The sequence below is a fragment of the Semicossyphus pulcher genome, unplaced genomic scaffold (assembly GCF_022749685.1).
Source record: "Semicossyphus pulcher isolate SPU_LCO1_2020_fin unplaced genomic scaffold, fSemPul1.0.p SCAF_20, whole genome shotgun sequence".
Taxonomy (NCBI): Eukaryota; Metazoa; Chordata; class Actinopteri; order Labriformes; family Labridae; genus Semicossyphus; species Semicossyphus pulcher.
This window is the reverse complement of record NW_027211694.1, coordinates 18,106,346-18,123,499: the sequence shown is the minus strand read 5'-3', so window position 1 is coordinate 18,123,499 and position 17,154 is coordinate 18,106,346. Positions and strand designations below refer to the sequence as shown.

The 17,154-nt window shown below is 41.7% G+C and overlaps 1 protein-coding gene across 2 annotated transcripts in view; it reads left to right on the top strand.

The window, feature by feature from the left end:
• Positions 1–17,154, top strand: part of cdk17 (cyclin dependent kinase 17) — a 52,043-nt gene that overhangs the window by 7,851 nt on the left and 27,038 nt on the right. The gene's annotated exons all lie outside the window — the stretch shown is intronic.

The window sequence follows — 17,154 nt, the reverse complement described above, 5'->3', positions numbered from 1 at the left end:
ATGTGCACACAGAGACACAAATAAGTGTTACAGTGTTGATGCCAAGTACAGTCAGCTGTAGTTGACACTCTGCTGTTCAGTACATCCCGTCCTACACAGCTCTCACCATCTGCCTGCTTCTCATGAACAATTTTAACATCATCTCTCTATCTCACATAATCATAACAATGGAATTATTGTACCTGGTGATTTATGTAGTTAATCTCCTTTAATTCACATTGAAATTTTGCCTTTAGAAGATGCTGGTGGATTTAAACGTAAGCCCGGGATTTCAAGGCAGACTGTGTAACCTTGCTCTGATTGCCCTCTCTTATCCTGCTGCCTCCTCTTACTTTAAATGCTAGTCTCTGTAGAAAAAAAAACAGCGAGTTTCCTTTTTAATCTCAAGTAAGAATCTCTAATTATCCTTCTCTCCACCCGGCGGGTTAATCATTCCCTCACAGACAGGCATTATCTACAATCATTGCCAAGAAGGTGCATCAAAAGTTCACAGGAGACACGAAAATTGGACCAAGCATTAAACCCACTGAGACAATAGGCAAACCTCGTCGCTTCTTAATTTAGCCATTCTAATTAATTCTATCACTGAGTGTCGCTGAGGTTCCCCATACTCCTCTGAGGTTTTATGTGTGTAATGCCCTTCACCGTATTAGCACCAGTAAGCCTCTCATTCATCACTATCTGAAAGGTCAGATCAATGCGAGGTCAGTATCGCCAGGTACACCAATAATCTGGTCTAATCAGATTAAAGCAACACTCCTACATGAGCAGTGATAGCAGCCGTGACTGAACGACTGCAGAAAGAACAAAACCGTGACTATTATCAACAGAAAAGCCAAAGATGAAGAGGTCAGAGTACAAGTATGGACTGTTGGAAGCACATAGCATGGATGATTGAAACAAGATAAAACCAGTAAACTGTTGGAATCTGGCAAGGTTGTAGTGAGGTAAGAAATATAATATGTTAGAAATAGGATAGCATCCATGAAACTAGATATAAAACCTTGAATCACACACAAATTAAATACACATTTGCTCCTGCTTGGAGCATCAACAAAGGAAATCGTGAGACATTCTGGGATAAACACTTATTTGCTTTCTTGCTGTGTGTCTACAGTACATATGAAGCTACAACTACCAGCTGGCTAGCTAAGCTTGGGCACACAGAATGGAAACAAAGAAACGGCTAAAGGGGCTTATGTACCAGACTACTTCTAACTTCCTAGAGACGTGTTGTCACCATGAGGTTGTGAGACAAACCACGTAAACCCAAGGAAAAAGCATTTCCCATAACCCCTTGTGAAACCATAATGTGTAGATTAAACACTTAGGTAGTTGTTATGGATTTAACAGACAAGACACAAAGGCTTAATCAGTTGCTAAAAAGGTGTTTGAAGGAGTGCCGGTTTAGCTCAGTGATTAAGGCGCGCTCCATGTATAGAGGCTTAGTCCTTTGCTGCATGTTATCCCCACTCTCTGTTTCTACCTTTCTGGCTCTATCCATTTTTGGAGACTGGTATGAGACCGCTTTCAGAAGAAAAAGAGTTTTTACACATTGTCAATTATTCTTGCTCAGCTGTGAGGCTCTGCTACTTGTGCTGCAGACCATGCTGAGACTATTTTAACCACTGAAGTGGGCGTGCACCCTGCTGGACAAACTGGGAGATGACGCCATTTGTAAATCAGCAGAAGCATTTTTTACTGCATTATAGTTTATAAAAAAGTTTTCACAACTGCACATATCAGAAAACATACACGCTGAATAGGGGTGGTAATCGCAGGGTAACTCACGATACGATATGCGATACGTGGCCCACGATAACGATAATATCACGATACAGCGATTCTGCGATAATTAATATATTGCAAGACAATCATATAATGATACATCACGATATCTGATTAACTGAAGAATACAAAATGCCCCTAAAAAGGTGAAGTGCAGAATTGGAAAAAAGAAATTGGGTGAGTTTCACAGATTTCGACACAAATTGAGATCAACAGTGATGTGGTGACTCAAATTGTCAGGGAGACCTGTTCAGAGCACAGCGCGATATTTGGCGCCAGCAACACGATAATTGTATCGCACCAGTCTGGACAACGATAAATTGCGATATTGATATTTTGTCCCACCCCTAACGTGTGGGACAAGCTTATCATGTGAAATCGATATATATGTATTACAGGCCCATATCGGCCCAATAATATTGGCTAAGTGATATATCAGTGGGGCTCTAGTGCTAAGCAAAGCTAACAGGCTGCTGGATGTACCCACTCCACTTGTGAGCCTTTAAGCAAGAACGTGACAAAGCGCATTTCTAAAATGTTGAGGTAGCCCTTTAATATAAAGTTTAAGAGTCGGGACAGTATCTTCCATTCAGAATTTCATGGTTTGATCGAGCTTTGTGTATCACAGCAAAATGCTTTTATGGGAAATGTGCTCCTGTATCTCAGGCTGGGACATCCCACCTAACTTGGCATAAAGACAGGAAAGAGCCCTGGCCTCTGTTGGATGGTGTCAGCAGCACACACCCACGCATACACACAGATACACACACTCACAGAACGGCTTGGCACCTAAGGGAGTGAACACCTGTTCCCAAAGGCCTCTGGGTAAATGGAAATGGATTTGGAGACTGTGGGAAAGAGGATGCACGATGGAAAGCTGTAAAACAGACAGAGGAGGAGGAGTAGAGGTGATAATAGAGGAAGGGCGGGTAAAGTTGTGTTAGACAAGCGGCCATCCTTACAAATCTCCCTGTGGTTTAGTGCTGCCTTTGTTTTTGTGTTTCTGGGTGTGGACCACTGTAGCTGTGGGTGCTTTGATCTGATCTGAACTTATATATGTCATTGAAAGGCTCTTTCAGTACGACATGATTTGCATAATAATGTCATTGTGTGCACAGCTTGTGTTCGTGTGTATGTGAGTGTCATCTGAAGCTTTAACAGTTTCCCATCTCTCTCCGCTGGAATGTGCCATCTCCAGCTGTGAGTTTGGATTCACCAGCCAAACATCCAGAAAGGAAACAACACATTCTTGTACGTTGGGATTGTCTGTCTAAGTGTGTGTGCATTTAGGACGGACCGGAAGCTTCTCATTATCCCTCGTTAGTCTGGAGTGGATGACAGAGGAGTGTTATGTAACAGACCAACCAAGGAGAAGGAGGGTGTTGATTTCACAGCCACAACAGGGGGGCATTGTATTGTACACCTGTGCAGCAGCGCATTGCAGGAGGAGAAATATATTATATATATTTACCAACAATACTGTATAATTTCTACTGCCATAAAAGAATATCTATATTTTGATTCTGAGGGGGAAATTTTAAAGCTGGAGATGGCAGTTTTGTAAGGACAGATTTAGGAATACACCAGGGCTAGCGGCATGCTATGGAGCTGTGCACGCAGTTAGTGATGGTAAATCACTGGTTTACACAGTCACAAGCTACACTGAGGTGAACAGGGCCACATGAACGTCATTCACTTGCAATAAAAATGGCTCTCATGCGCAGCAGACAGTGCTAGATAACGACCACTTTCACTACACAAACAACACAGTGACTGAATATAAATGCAAGGGGGGTCATCAGCACTGACGGGACCAAACACTGGACTGTGCTGGACGACTAAAATAGCATTAGCTGCCTACACGCCCTGTTATTACCACTGTTATGGCTTCCATCCATGTAATTAAGCCCAAAGAACACCTATAGGGACAGACTTGATGTCAATAAATGATCCACAGTGGGAAAGTCCAGGTTTGGGTTGCAGACGGGAAACTAGGGAGTTTTTTTTGCATTTAACTTGTAACTAAATAGAAATGAATACTTAAATGTTTGCCTTAAACACACAATATGTGGACCCAAAGTGTTTCAGATAACTTGAAAAATATTTTTTTTTTCTGTCCTCATGCCACACCTTTGTTGACCTCTATTGATGACAGACGCGCTGTGATCGCATCATTTAATACGACCACGTCTCAACATTAGATCAGCCTGAGAAACCAGCTACATACAGTATCATCTCTTTATAAATACTCCACCATATTCAATAGGGGTGGGACAAAACATCGCCACGGCAATATATTGATCGTTAGGCTGGCACCAATTATCGATAGTTTAGTTTACAAATATCAGCTAGTTTGGGTCCGTCTTCAGTGCTGGGCAGCCGGTGGCATGCAATTGTTTATTTACTTTTTTTGCTAAAAATGGACTGTACTGCGATTTCTAGTCTTTGCGACCACTCAAAGCTGCTTTTACACTACATGTCACATTCACCCATTCACACACTGATGGCAGAGGCTGCTATGTAAAGTGCCCACCTGTCAATCAGTCATCACATTCATCCCCGTTGGCTATGCCACCGGGAGCAATTTGGGGTTCAGTGTCTTGCCCAAGGACACTTGGACATGTAGACCGAGGGAGCTGGGGATCGAACTTCCGACCTTCCGTTTGAAAGACGACCGACTCTACCACTGAACAAGGTTGATGAGAGCGTTGAGACTGTGGACTGTTAAACCAAAAGAATTATCTGAAAGGTGCTGACTTCCTCTGTAGAGCTGAGGAGAAGTTCAGAGTCGGGTAATAGTTTTTCACACATAAACACGATATCATTTTATTATTAATATTACATTTTGCTTTCTTGTAGCTTTTAAAAGAAAGTTCAGGCTGTTCTGTATTTGTTTGCTGTAGTCAGTTCGCACACAAACATGTATACACTGTTACGTGCACAAAATAATGTTACACCAGACTGCAGGAGAACACTCTACCTGCTGCTGAGAGCTACCTCCACCTCCCACCGTGTGTGTGTGTGTGTGTGTGTTTGTGTGTATGCGGATTGATTACAATGCCGGTGTGAACAACTGATAAGAGGATCATCTATCCTGCACTGGATCTGTTGTGTAATTGGATGATGGATGAAGTGTATTGCCTTTGGTGTGACCTCAAGCTAACCCCCCTCACTCTAACTCTCGCACACACTCTCGCTCGTGCACATCTATTATATATGAATATATTCTCTATATATAGATATATCTGCAGAGTGTGTTTGTTTCTTTTGAACCTCGCCCTCCTCCTCCTGCAGACAGATGACACTGGAGTGTCTGGGCGTGCAGTCAAACCTTGGGGTGTATGCGTGTGTGTGTGTGTTTGGATGTGTTTGTCAGCTCAGTTCCCTGTATGTTTTGTGGCCTGTGGGATTTATGTTTGTGTTTGTCATGTGGCAAGACAGCGACGGGGTAATGGTGCGCCACGTGCTGCGTTTACATTTGTTTGTGTGTGTGTGTGTGTGTGTGTGTGTGTGTATTCAGCTGGGACACACTGCAGCCTTCATAACTAAAAATAACGTTTTCCCTCCAGCTCGCCCTTCCTCACATCAATCTTTATCTTCATTCTTTCCATCTCTCCCATTAAACCCTGAGATGTTCTCGTTCCTCTTCTTCGTGTTGTTTTCTTCTCTGATTCTTCATCGTGTTTTTGTTAATGTCTGTACTTGGAAAATTGCGTCATGGTACTCCATGATAACAGCTAGACTTGTGATGGCGTTTGGACTGACGATTGTTTTTTATATACTTTTACTTACTTGCATTAAATAATCTGTAGGATCTGCGTCCTGCTTGGCGTTTAGAGATGTTTCTGGTGGAGCCGCACGTCCGCCTGCTGAGCCCGTTTAATCAGCATGAGTGATGATTTAAATGCTTAAAAAACAGTTTACCATCCCTGCTCCATGGATCCGACACCCCGCTCTGAGCTCAATACATTTAGCAAACATCATGGATATGATTAGGAATTTGATATTAAAGTGATAATCGTGAAGATTTTCATTTAAATAAATGCTTGTTAAGTCACTATCTATCGACAAATAAGGTAACACAGCGCCGATTGAGCCTCTGACCCACTGATGAAAGCCTTTGCATTTTCAGTATTACAGACTGGTGCTGTGTCCGAAGCCGCATACTTACATACTGCCTACTACGTACTGCATACTGCCTACTAACCTGACTATTAGGATGCCGTTCGCATCATACTCAGAGCCGTCTTCTCCGTATCACGTGACTTAATTGTTTACGTATGTCCGGTCTGATCTCCGGTCCATCTCCGCCATAGTAGAAGCTGATTAGCCGCAATGCATTTTGGGGCAGTTGAGTACAACCAATGAGCTCCCGTCTCATACTCAAATATCCGGGCCGATCTAGTATACATCCGGGCATTTCTCGCATACACAAAATTGCATACTATGAGATGGGAACGCATGACATACTCAACTTTACGTCACGGTTAGTATGATTAGTATGATAGTATGCGGTTTCGGACACACCGTGGGTGTCTGGTGTGACTCTAGCGAGAGGGTAGGCGGAGCTAAGCTGCTGCTTTTCCGGTCTCTGCAAGTGTTGCGAGTAAACAGTAATCTACTATGGCTGAACAAACAAAGAAAAGATGGATGACTACAGATACAACTTCAACAAGAAGTGAAAATCCAAAGAAAAAGAAACAAACTCGACGCTCAGATGAAGGCAAACAGGAAGGCGACCGTCAGCGAGGAAAATCAAGAGTTACCACCGGAGCCAACCGTGGACGTCACACATGCAACACTGTCTGGATATCTGGGAAGTGTGCTCCCCCTATTACCGTTAATCGCCAAAGGTGCCGCCAAAGAGAATGAAACTGAGATCTTTGAGATTACAACTTTAAATATAATCTTAAAAGGAGCATGATGCTGTGATTTTGCTGCACCAAGCACAGAAACACGGACCTTTAAAGGGAGATGTTATTTGAACAAAATGTGCCAGTCAGCATAAAGCACGGAGAAGTTGATGATTCTGGCGTCTATTGTTGTCCCATAAGAGTCAAACTTGTTGGCTTCACTCACACGTTTTAATTTTCTGCAATGAAAGCTTATGAAACTGTTCTCTCTTGTTCCTTCTTAAATCTCCTTATCACCTTTATATCATCTTTCCATTCATGGGATTGGTGATTTATCAATGCTAACATTGTAGCCTTTTGTTCTCTCACTGACACACACAGGGTTATTTCAGCTCATCCCTCTGGGTCAGTCATGCTGAAGCTTCTTTTTTAGTTTCTCTGGAGCAAACAAAGGGTCTTTCAGTGGAAAGCGCCCACTGCACCGGGCAGCAGCACTGATGCTCTGTTTGTGTGTGTTCTCATAGCAGCACAAACACATGCTTGTGACTGTACTCGGTGGGGTTCAACTGAAAAGAGGGGGCTTGAAGGCTGATGGCTGTGCTAATAGAGATATTTTGGGTACATTATTGAGCTTTTGGGTTTTAGCTTTTGCGTGTCAAACAGAACGGCTTCTAGGGAGCTAAAATGCAGGGAATCGGCAGAAAATACTGTCACGACACTGTCCAGAAATGGTTTATATAGCTAAGGCTTGTGGTTGTCAAAGATGGATGCAAGGATTCATCACCCTGTAGGCTTAAGGGGGTGACACCCTTTGGTGCTCCGGGCCTTTGAAGTCTGGTGTACATCATGTTGGACAGACAGTGGTTCTTTGATTGTAATGTACACCGGCAACATGAGGGAAACTCCCTGTGTGTGTGTGTGTGTGTGATCTCTATATGATCATAGTGATGTCAGCGGGCCTGAGGCAGTGCAAACATCATATTCACCTGTGATCCTAAAACCAGACGTTAGTAAATTAGCAAAAAATAAGCACCTGTGTGAGTTCAGATTTCGCCCTCTAGCTTTCCGGATGAGTCTGTGGTTTTTCATCTTTAATGCTTTGATTAACATATTTGTCACTTTTTCAGAACAAACTGAGATTTCCACTCTTTGATGTACGTGTGGGCAGCAAACAGGCTGGAAATGTGAGAGAAGTCTGTCGATGAGAGACTGATAAGGACACTTGACAACCAAATTGTTACATAATTTGCAAAGAAAACAAATGCTGTGAAGCCAATGTTATTAGATAATACGGAATCTGCAGAGGAGGTTTGGCATGGAGTCGAGCTGGTGAGTCAAACAACCTTTAAAGGGGAATTCCGATATTTTTCAACCCGAACAGATTTTTACATATTTTGTTGTTTGAATGATTAAATAGATACAAAAGGTTTTGAACTTGCTTTAGCCAGCAGCTGCAAAATGTAATGGCTGTGATGGCTGCGACTTTATTCCAGCTGGCAAATGCATTTGATAAAAGTAGATCTATGAAAAGGGCTTTGCCACTGACTGTCTTAGATTCTTACTAAGTGTCTGACAACATTACAGAAAGGATCCATACAGAGATAGACCTCATTTGTTAAGGACTGATCTGTTTTTTAACTGCAAACAGCTGTTACAGTGCTCTATTCAAAGCCACCGGACCCCATTAAAAAAAACAGTAATTTAACCTTGCGGAATAACAGAATTGTTGGTCTACCGCTGCCTTAAGTAGTAGGTTTATTTGTGTACTTGTGTGACTTTGGTCTTCAAAGGATAAGTTCAGATCCAACACAATATTTGTGTAACACATGATAACACAAAAAAAATAACCGACTAAGCAAGCAGTAGAACAGCAACTCCTGTGTTCTAAAATTACTGTTTTTCTCAATGAAGTCTGGTGGCTTTGAATACAGCAATGAACAGGTTTTTTTTTGTTTCAAAGACGAGCGTCGTACTCTCAAACAAAAAGGTAAGATGCGATCTTTTGCTACAGCCATCTCTGTAGCGATACTTTCTGTAATGTTGTGAGAAACTTTCATTCTGAGTCTGTCATTGGCAAAAACAAGTCCTGAAGGTGGATGTACTTTGATCGGGCACATTTTCCCCAGGGGATTATGTTGCAGCCATTCCAGCACTCTTTGCTGCTGCCATGTCATTCAATCTACGGGAGCAATTCAAAACTTCTTGTACCTATTAGACATTTATTCTAATTTCTTGATATTTTTGTTGCCTTCAACAGGATAAGCCTTGTGTTAATCTACGCATAATAATTTTATTGTCAAGACGTCCAGTAGAAAGGCCAAACCCAACAATGCATTACTTCATCTGTGAGTACTTTGCTGCTCTGTCTGTGACCTGCAGACCAACCTCTTGTAGTCTCTGATATCCTGCCCCAGATACATGGTTTCATTCTTAAAAAAAGGCGAGCAGTTTCCTCGAAATGTTGGCCACAGCAGTTTGTAGCAAAAGTTACTCAATCAGGACAAAACTGTGTATCTGGCTTTATCTATTTTCAGCCACAGATGAGTACACATTTGGTACGTTAGTTGGTATTTCAAGCTGCAGGAAGGTGCATTGTAGAGAATTAACTTGTGACTCAGCGCAGTTGTGCGGCTAACGGATGTGTTTTTTAAATGTTCCTGAACAACAATGCAGCTCTTTGGCACTGATAAACAATCTACTGCATATCAGGCTTTGGTTGACAGTCTCTTTGTTTCTCTCTACACAATCAATACTTTTTAGTACAGTCAATTCATTATTGGTTTTGGCCTTTCATGGGATTTGTCGACAGTTAGAAAGTATAGGGTATCATCACCTTTGCCATTAGAGCTGCTGTCCAACACACAGCGAGATACAGAGCTTAGTCAGAGAACAATATGACGACATTATTAAGTTTTGGCATCACGCATTCACTCTTGATTAAATGTGGCATTCAGGTCATATTGAATGAAGTAAATGGACTGCACTTATATAGCACCTTTCTAGGCTTTAGACCACTCAAGGCACTTTACTCTACATGTCACATTCACCCTTTCATATACTAATGTAGTGTCATATAAGGCAACTGTTCATCCAATCATTTGCACCCATTCACACAGGCTTCGCCTCCGGGAGCAATTTGGGTTCAGTATCCTGCCCAAGAATACTTCGCTAAGTAGACTGGAGGAGCTGGGGCTTGAACCGCTAACCTTCTAAATAGGGCGACCCACTTTATATTTGAGCCACAGCTGGAAGCAGAAGAGTGACACAGTGTTGTTTCTGTTGTTTGTGTGTACCTGTCCAAAGTCATTTTTGTTTAGGACTTTAAAGTCAACCATAAACTCAAGTAGGAAGTTCCCACTTTCTTTGAGTTAAGCTGAAATGTGTAACAGCTTATTGTTGACACAGTAGACTGCAGACATTAGTAAATGTATTACCTTTTCTGTAGGCATCTGTAGATGTAAGCCCTACATGTGTGACTTTCACTGGAGTTTGTAAAAACCAAACTTTTCCCATATCCTACTTGTAATAACTTGCAGCAGATTGATATAAATGCTTTTTGGCATCTTCCATAAATATGTATTGCACCCTACCATACACAAGTAAGGGCTGCTTGAGTCTGAGAAAACTGAGAAGCCTTATGGCATCAGTTTGGTCCTTTATACAGTTTAGACCACAATCACAGCCCATGATATTGGCTCCAGCTGCTGAACAAGCCACAGCCTGGGGTAGACAGGTAGACAGTAGCTCAGTCTGTAGGGACTTGGCTTGGGAAACGGAGGGTGGCCGCTGCGGGAGTGCCACTTCCTTTCCTGGGCACTGTCGATGTGCCCTTGAGCAAGGCACCGAATCCCCAACTGCTCGGGGCGCGTGATCATGTGCAACCCCCTCACTCTGACATCCTTCCATTAATGCATGTCCACAGGGTCTGTGCATGTGTGTATTTCCTATGTTTGTGTAGCATGTTTTTAATAACAGAGTGAAAACATTGAATTTCCCCTCAGTGATGAATAAAGTATGTCTTCTTCTTCTAAGTGTTACGCATTCACATGAGCCTTGAGCAAGACATTAGACAGCAAACTGGCTTTCATTTTAGTTGATAAGCACAGGGTGGTTACATCAGGTGAGGCCGTCAGATAACTTTCCGTTTAAAGTTGAAATATTTTTTCATGATCTGTGTTGCAATTCACAGTTGGATGATGAATAATTCTGCCATTCCTTCTTAATGTTTGTCTTTTCCATCTGCGTCTTCCAGAAGGCGTTGTTCGTCTGCTGCTGTCTGAATACATGTGAATGCAGGGCAAAAGTGCACAGCTGTAATAGAAAAGGGTGTGCTGGAGTTATAACACAAGACAAAACTAGAGCATCATAATTAGATAGGAAGCGACACAATAATCGCTTAATCCCTGTTATCTAGTATGTTATAATTGTTAAGCCCCAGAATGATGATGACAAAAAAAAGTAGATGAACGGCCCAGTGCTAGCATAGCTCATGTAGCTCTGCAGTAAAAGTCTAATGCAAGTTCAGGAAGAGAATTTTATTGCCATGACTCTGTGGGTACACCTGTAATGAGTGTGTTTGTTTTATGTGGGTGTGTCTGTGTGTTGTTAGACCGGACTAGCAACCAGACGGTAATAATTGCCACATTTACAACAGTCTAAACTCATCCTGTGGAAGTTAGAAAACATAACCTTGGCCATGGCTAAAAATAAAACACATCTGATCATACGTAAGGCCTGCAGGGTAGAATGACTCAATAACAATTAGGGATTGAACCACAAATAAAACACTGATCAATAGATCTCTTTCACATGTGAGATCATCATTCCTTAGGGCCCTGTTCTGTCCTGGCTCCATTATGTCGGCCCTCCAAAAGCAAAGTGATTATTCTTTCTATTTTAAAAAGTGGTTGTGATTCTCATATGAGAGGGTCTATTTTGAGCAGCGGTTTTAAAAGCAGAAGACAGGAATGATGGCGGCTGTTCAGCCTTCCCTTTACATCTCTGGCTTTCACTGTCAGTTTAAGAAACTTTTATAGGACTGAAAGAAGTTTAAAAAGAGCTTAAAAAGCATCAGTCCTGGCCTTTGATCCTGTGGGAAATGTTGTAGTATCTTTTAAAAAAAGTTTGGTCTCTAAATCATGATTTATTTTTATAATAATATGAAACCATACTGAAGAAAACAGGAACAAACATGTTTAAGATTTGGTTAAAACATTAAACAACCCTTTTAACAAGGAAACAAACGCTGAAAACACGCTTGCTTAATGCTTGGTGATTGATAGCCAGTTTGAGATAAGGTTTAATAGTTAAGGTTTTTATTATAGCTGCAATCCAGTGTATTTAATAAAATGTTGTGCCTCTTCATTGACAGCTTTATTGTTGGCCGACAATCCAGCATAGTAATAAAGTTGTGTACCTGTGCATTAAAGGATCCACCTGTAACAATGTCTTACATGCTTATGTAGAAGACGAAAGCTGGTGCATGCAAACATTTCAACAAATGTGGAAGACGATATTTGATATCTGGTTGAGTATTAACTTGTTAAATGACTTTGTAGACTGCCTTTTTCTTTCTTCCTTAAAGAAAGTTTTTGGAAATATGCTTATTTGCTGATAAAATGATATCTTGTATCTGCAGCTACAGCCAGCACCTGGTTAGGTAACTTTAACTCAGCTTAATTTAGCATAAAGACTGGAAATAGGAGGGACAGCTAGCCAGGCTCTTCCCAAAGGTAACAAATCCACTTTGAGATTGCGAGGGCACAATCTAAGGTGAACATGTTCTTGGGAAGTTTGTTTTTTCACAGATTCCATTGAATTTTTTTCAGTAAATTATGTTTTCTGTTTTAATTTGTCCATATTGTGTGTTTAAAGGGATAGTTCGTATTTTTTAAGTGGGGTTGTATGAGGTACTTATCAAGGTACTTGTCTACAGTAATTGTACTACATACAGTAGATAACTTCAGCACGGCCATTATTGGGAGAAGCCAGTTGGAGTTCCTCATATAACCCCAGTTCAAAAAACCCAAACTATCCCTTTAAGTAGGGATGCACGATATTAGATTTTTTTGCCGATATCCGACATGCCGATATTTTCCAACCCTTTTTGCCGATTTTGACACCGATATTTTAATTTTTTCATCTAATTGCAAAGAACATCAAGTCTCCCCTGTAGTGGAATTAATATCATGACTACTCTGTAGTGGCCCACTGGCAGATGCAGAAATAACATAATACAGTGCTTTTTAAAAATGTATATAAAAAGCTTTTTTAGGGACTCATCGAGTATTTAGGCAGAATAAAGCATTGTTTTATCGGCTGAAAATATCGGCAGAAAAAGGACATATCTGCCGATGCCGATATGGTATTTTCAAGCCATAATCTGCAGATAGCAATAACGTGCCGATAATGTCGTGCATCCCTACCTGTAATAATATTTTTTCATCAGAAAGAGAGTCCACAGAGGCCATCAAATTTGTTTCTTTTTCTTTGGATTTTCTCTTATTTTTGAAGTTGTATCTGTAGTCATCCATCTTTTCTTTGTTTGTTCAGCCATAGTAGATTACTGTTTCCTCGCAGTGCTCACAGAAACCGGAAGTGCAGCCGCTTAGCTCCGCCTACACTGTCTGACAGACGAACCACTGCTGGGTGATTGGAAAATGTGTCACTAACTGGGCGCCGCTTGTGATTTTCTCCACGAATGTCGCCGCAGACCCAGTCCATAAAAATATGATATACTGCAAAGGCTTTCATCCGTGGGCCATAGGTGCATCAAACATGTAGCTGGATGTTATGCAAGTATAAATAGGCCCTTTTTAATACTTAGTGCAGTATTAAGATCAAAAACCCATCCTTACACACCATGACTGGGATTTGTAGAGCAGTTACTTAACAACTAATTAAATTATGAAAACATTAATTTAATGAGAATTACAAAGGGAACAAGCCCTTTATGACCCGCTTGGATCTGGAGAACACTCACACTCAATTGGTCACGAAGTAATCCCCAAATCTGCCATAAACACAGAAATCAGCCACTGCAACCAAACCTCATGTTGAGTCTAACCACCACCACCCTCTCTGTCTCTCTCTCTCGCTCTCTCAGCACTGTACATGCCTGCAGTCACTCTGGTGATTTCATGGCTCTTAACCAAACACAAAGACTCCATTATGACTCCGGTCGCCCAAATAAACTCACTTTCTCTCTCCGATATTCCTCCCCTCTCTCTCTCTCTCTATCCCTGTCTTCTTCCTCTTCCTCCTCCCACTCTTCCTCCTCCTCTTCACATTCACACTTTTCTCCCACATCTCTCAGATTAGATCTAGCGCCACATTTTCCGTTTCATTACCTCATTCTCAGAGTTGGGAAAGAAGAGTGGAAAAAGTCGGAAAGGAAGAGGAAGGAAGGAAGATGAGGAATGGAGGGAGGAAGGTGTGTGTGTGTAATTGTTAGCCCACTAATTAGGCCTTGTCGCCAGTCGTCTCTTCCCCCTTCGCTCGCCCTTTGAAGTCTCCTCCTCTGGACTACCCACAATGCACTTGGGAGGCATCCATGAGGGGGTAGAGGAGTGATGGAATGGGGGTTGTCAGGAATGTGGGTCAAAATGTGTGTGTAAGAGAATTTCTGGAGATGCTGATGATGAAAAAGAGAGAGAGAGAGTCAAGGGGGGGTCTCAGTTCTGCCTCTGTGTCTCTCTTCCGTCGGGCAGACCGCTTGTGCAGCTCTTCATGTTTGATTCCCCACACACACATCACTCATATGTGCCAGATGCTGTACCCTCAACACACACACTCAAAAACACAGACACACACACACACACACACATCGCGTCACATGAGTCTCTTTGTTTTGGTTTGCTGCAGAGATAAAACCCGGCTCTGTTACACTCCTCTACAAAGGAGACAAAGAGCGCTTATCTCACATACAGTGAGTGTGTTTGTGTGTGTGTCAGGGAGAGAATGTGTGTGTGTGTTTAAATGTTTCTCCAATGCAGTCATTTTATTTTTGCATTTTTACGAGCAGGATTTTCGGCCTCATTAACTGGAATTTTATTTCTCTTTTCCCCATTACCAGACTGTACGATAGCTTTGTGTCTGCGCGCGTGTGTGTGTGTGATTGAGTTCGCGTGTGGCGTCATCAGATCTGCATGTGGATATGGCCACCGGGGCCAGCATGACACACTTCCCCTTTTAAAAGTGGGCTAATCACACGCAAGTTAATGGACAGTGCGACAAAGACACTGCAGCGTGTGTGTTGAGTTGAAATTTTCAACTCAAGTAGCAGGTATGTTACTTTTACTATTCCTCAGATGACATGGTCGTATACAAAGTAGATAGAAATTTGTATAGTGTTCAATATTTTTGGTTTACTAGTAATTCAGAGGAAGCTATTTTTGGCTAACCACCGGGGTCAGCCCTACACATGGGTCTGCATGTGACTGACTGACTGACTGACTGACGCAATGGCGGCTCATGGACCACTGACGCGACTCTCTGTCTACACGGCTCTGGATACTTTGTTCAAGGGGAGTAGGCGGGGCTGCTGCTCCGCTGCTCATCCGCTGTCCTGCTTTCAACCACGTTGTCATCGGCCTAATGTAACATATTACCCATAAAAGCGCATATTAACCTGATGTGGTCAGCCACATACTAGGATTTGACCTAGTCTTGTTCATATCTCTGCTTGTGTGTGTTGCAAATGATGGAAAAGGAATCCTCTATGGCTGTATTTAACTTCCTAATAGGATGAAGTAACATGTTTAAGTATAATCATCAAATTAGCATGACAGTCCTATACAAATGTCAGATTTCAGATCAGAGTTAAAAAGCATCAAACTCAATGCAGCAGAACCAAAGATGTAGCCCTTTTAGTTTCATGCATTCTTCTTCCTTTTCTAAATCAGCCACCTAAATTACCCATGATACAATTATCCGATTTATTACGCTTGTAGCAGCTGATGTACCCTCAAGTAACATGACTCTGGTAACGTCACTTCTTTTTAACCTCCGGAATCGTAGATTTAGTTAATAGCATGAAATCTTTAAAGCATTGATGTATCATTAAGACCTGGATATGTAACTGGGAATCTACACCGACACTGTCAAACGAACATGCGCGACACGTAAGCGTCACGGCAGCATCTATTTTGCAATCTACACCGGCTGCGACTACAGCAAACATGTTGTTGCGATTCCTGGCCGTAAACAGGGGCGGCAGTCACGCCAAAAAGTGTGCAGTCTGCTGGAAACAGTAGAAGACAACTTTGCAACCAACTTAAATATGGCATAAATTCTGTCTTTATGTAGGATGTGGAAGTCAAATGAGTCATCTTTCAAGTTTGTAGGTTTGATCCTCAGCTCCCTCCGTCTTGTTGAAATGTCCTTGGGCAAGATGCAGCATCCCAAATTGCTCCCATTGGTGTGTGAATGTGAAGACTGATTGACAGTTGGGCACGTTACCGAGCAGCCTCTGCCATCAGTGTGTGACTGTGTGTTTGTGAATGGGTGAATGTGACGTAGTGTAAAAGCAGCTTTGAGAGGACGCAAGACTAGAAAAGCACAGTCCATTTACAGTACCATTCATCAGAGTTTATTAAAGATAATAACATTTTCCACATTCTGTAATAAAGATTTTATCTAAAAAGTCAACTAAAGGTCGAATGATCTGCTTGTTCCAGGCCTTGGATCATAAGACACAGCCTTCATTAGCCGATGACATTATTTTCATTTGTCATCATTCATTACATCTCATCCATTTTTCCACAATTATTGAGCTTGGCAATTTCATTCTTGGTCTTGGAGAACAGCCGCAGACTCTGAATTAAAGGGTTTGAAATGTACTTTTTGTATCATCACGTCAAGTAGCGCCTTTGTGTCAGAATTTCCACAAGTCATAATGGTTTGTTGGAAGAAATCTGATTAATAATAGCATACATTTCAAGATATTTATTAGTTAGAATTAAAGCCAGAATATGATCTTTAATATATAATTATTGTGGAATCAATTATAATTCAATAGTTAACTTTTAAAAAACTCAAAGTACTTTAAGACACGCACGACTACAAAGTCCTTAACAGACCTTGTTAAAAAGCATATGCCTGCAGAGCAATTCATATGAATGAAATTAAATCATTTCATGAGTAAAATCCTCCTTTGATAGCCTGTCGTGATTTAATTAGAAACAACTGCAGCCAGCCGAGAGTAGATTCAGGTCATGTCACTGCACATGCACGCACACAAACATGCAAATAGTCGTATATTCCTTAAAAATTCACGTGTTGTAGTGCACAGAATCCGATGAACAAGTTGTGGTTGTGTGTTGGTGTGAGATTGCGGTCACACTCCCCGATCCTGATTGATGAAGTGATTCTTGCCTCGCAGCATCACCAATGACAAATTGCTAAGGGGGTGTGTGTGAGTGTGTGTCTGTGTGGCTACAGGCAGATGGTGTCTCATGAGTATGAGGGGAGCTAACGACCTTGAGAGAGACTGAAAAATAGAGGAAGAGAAAAG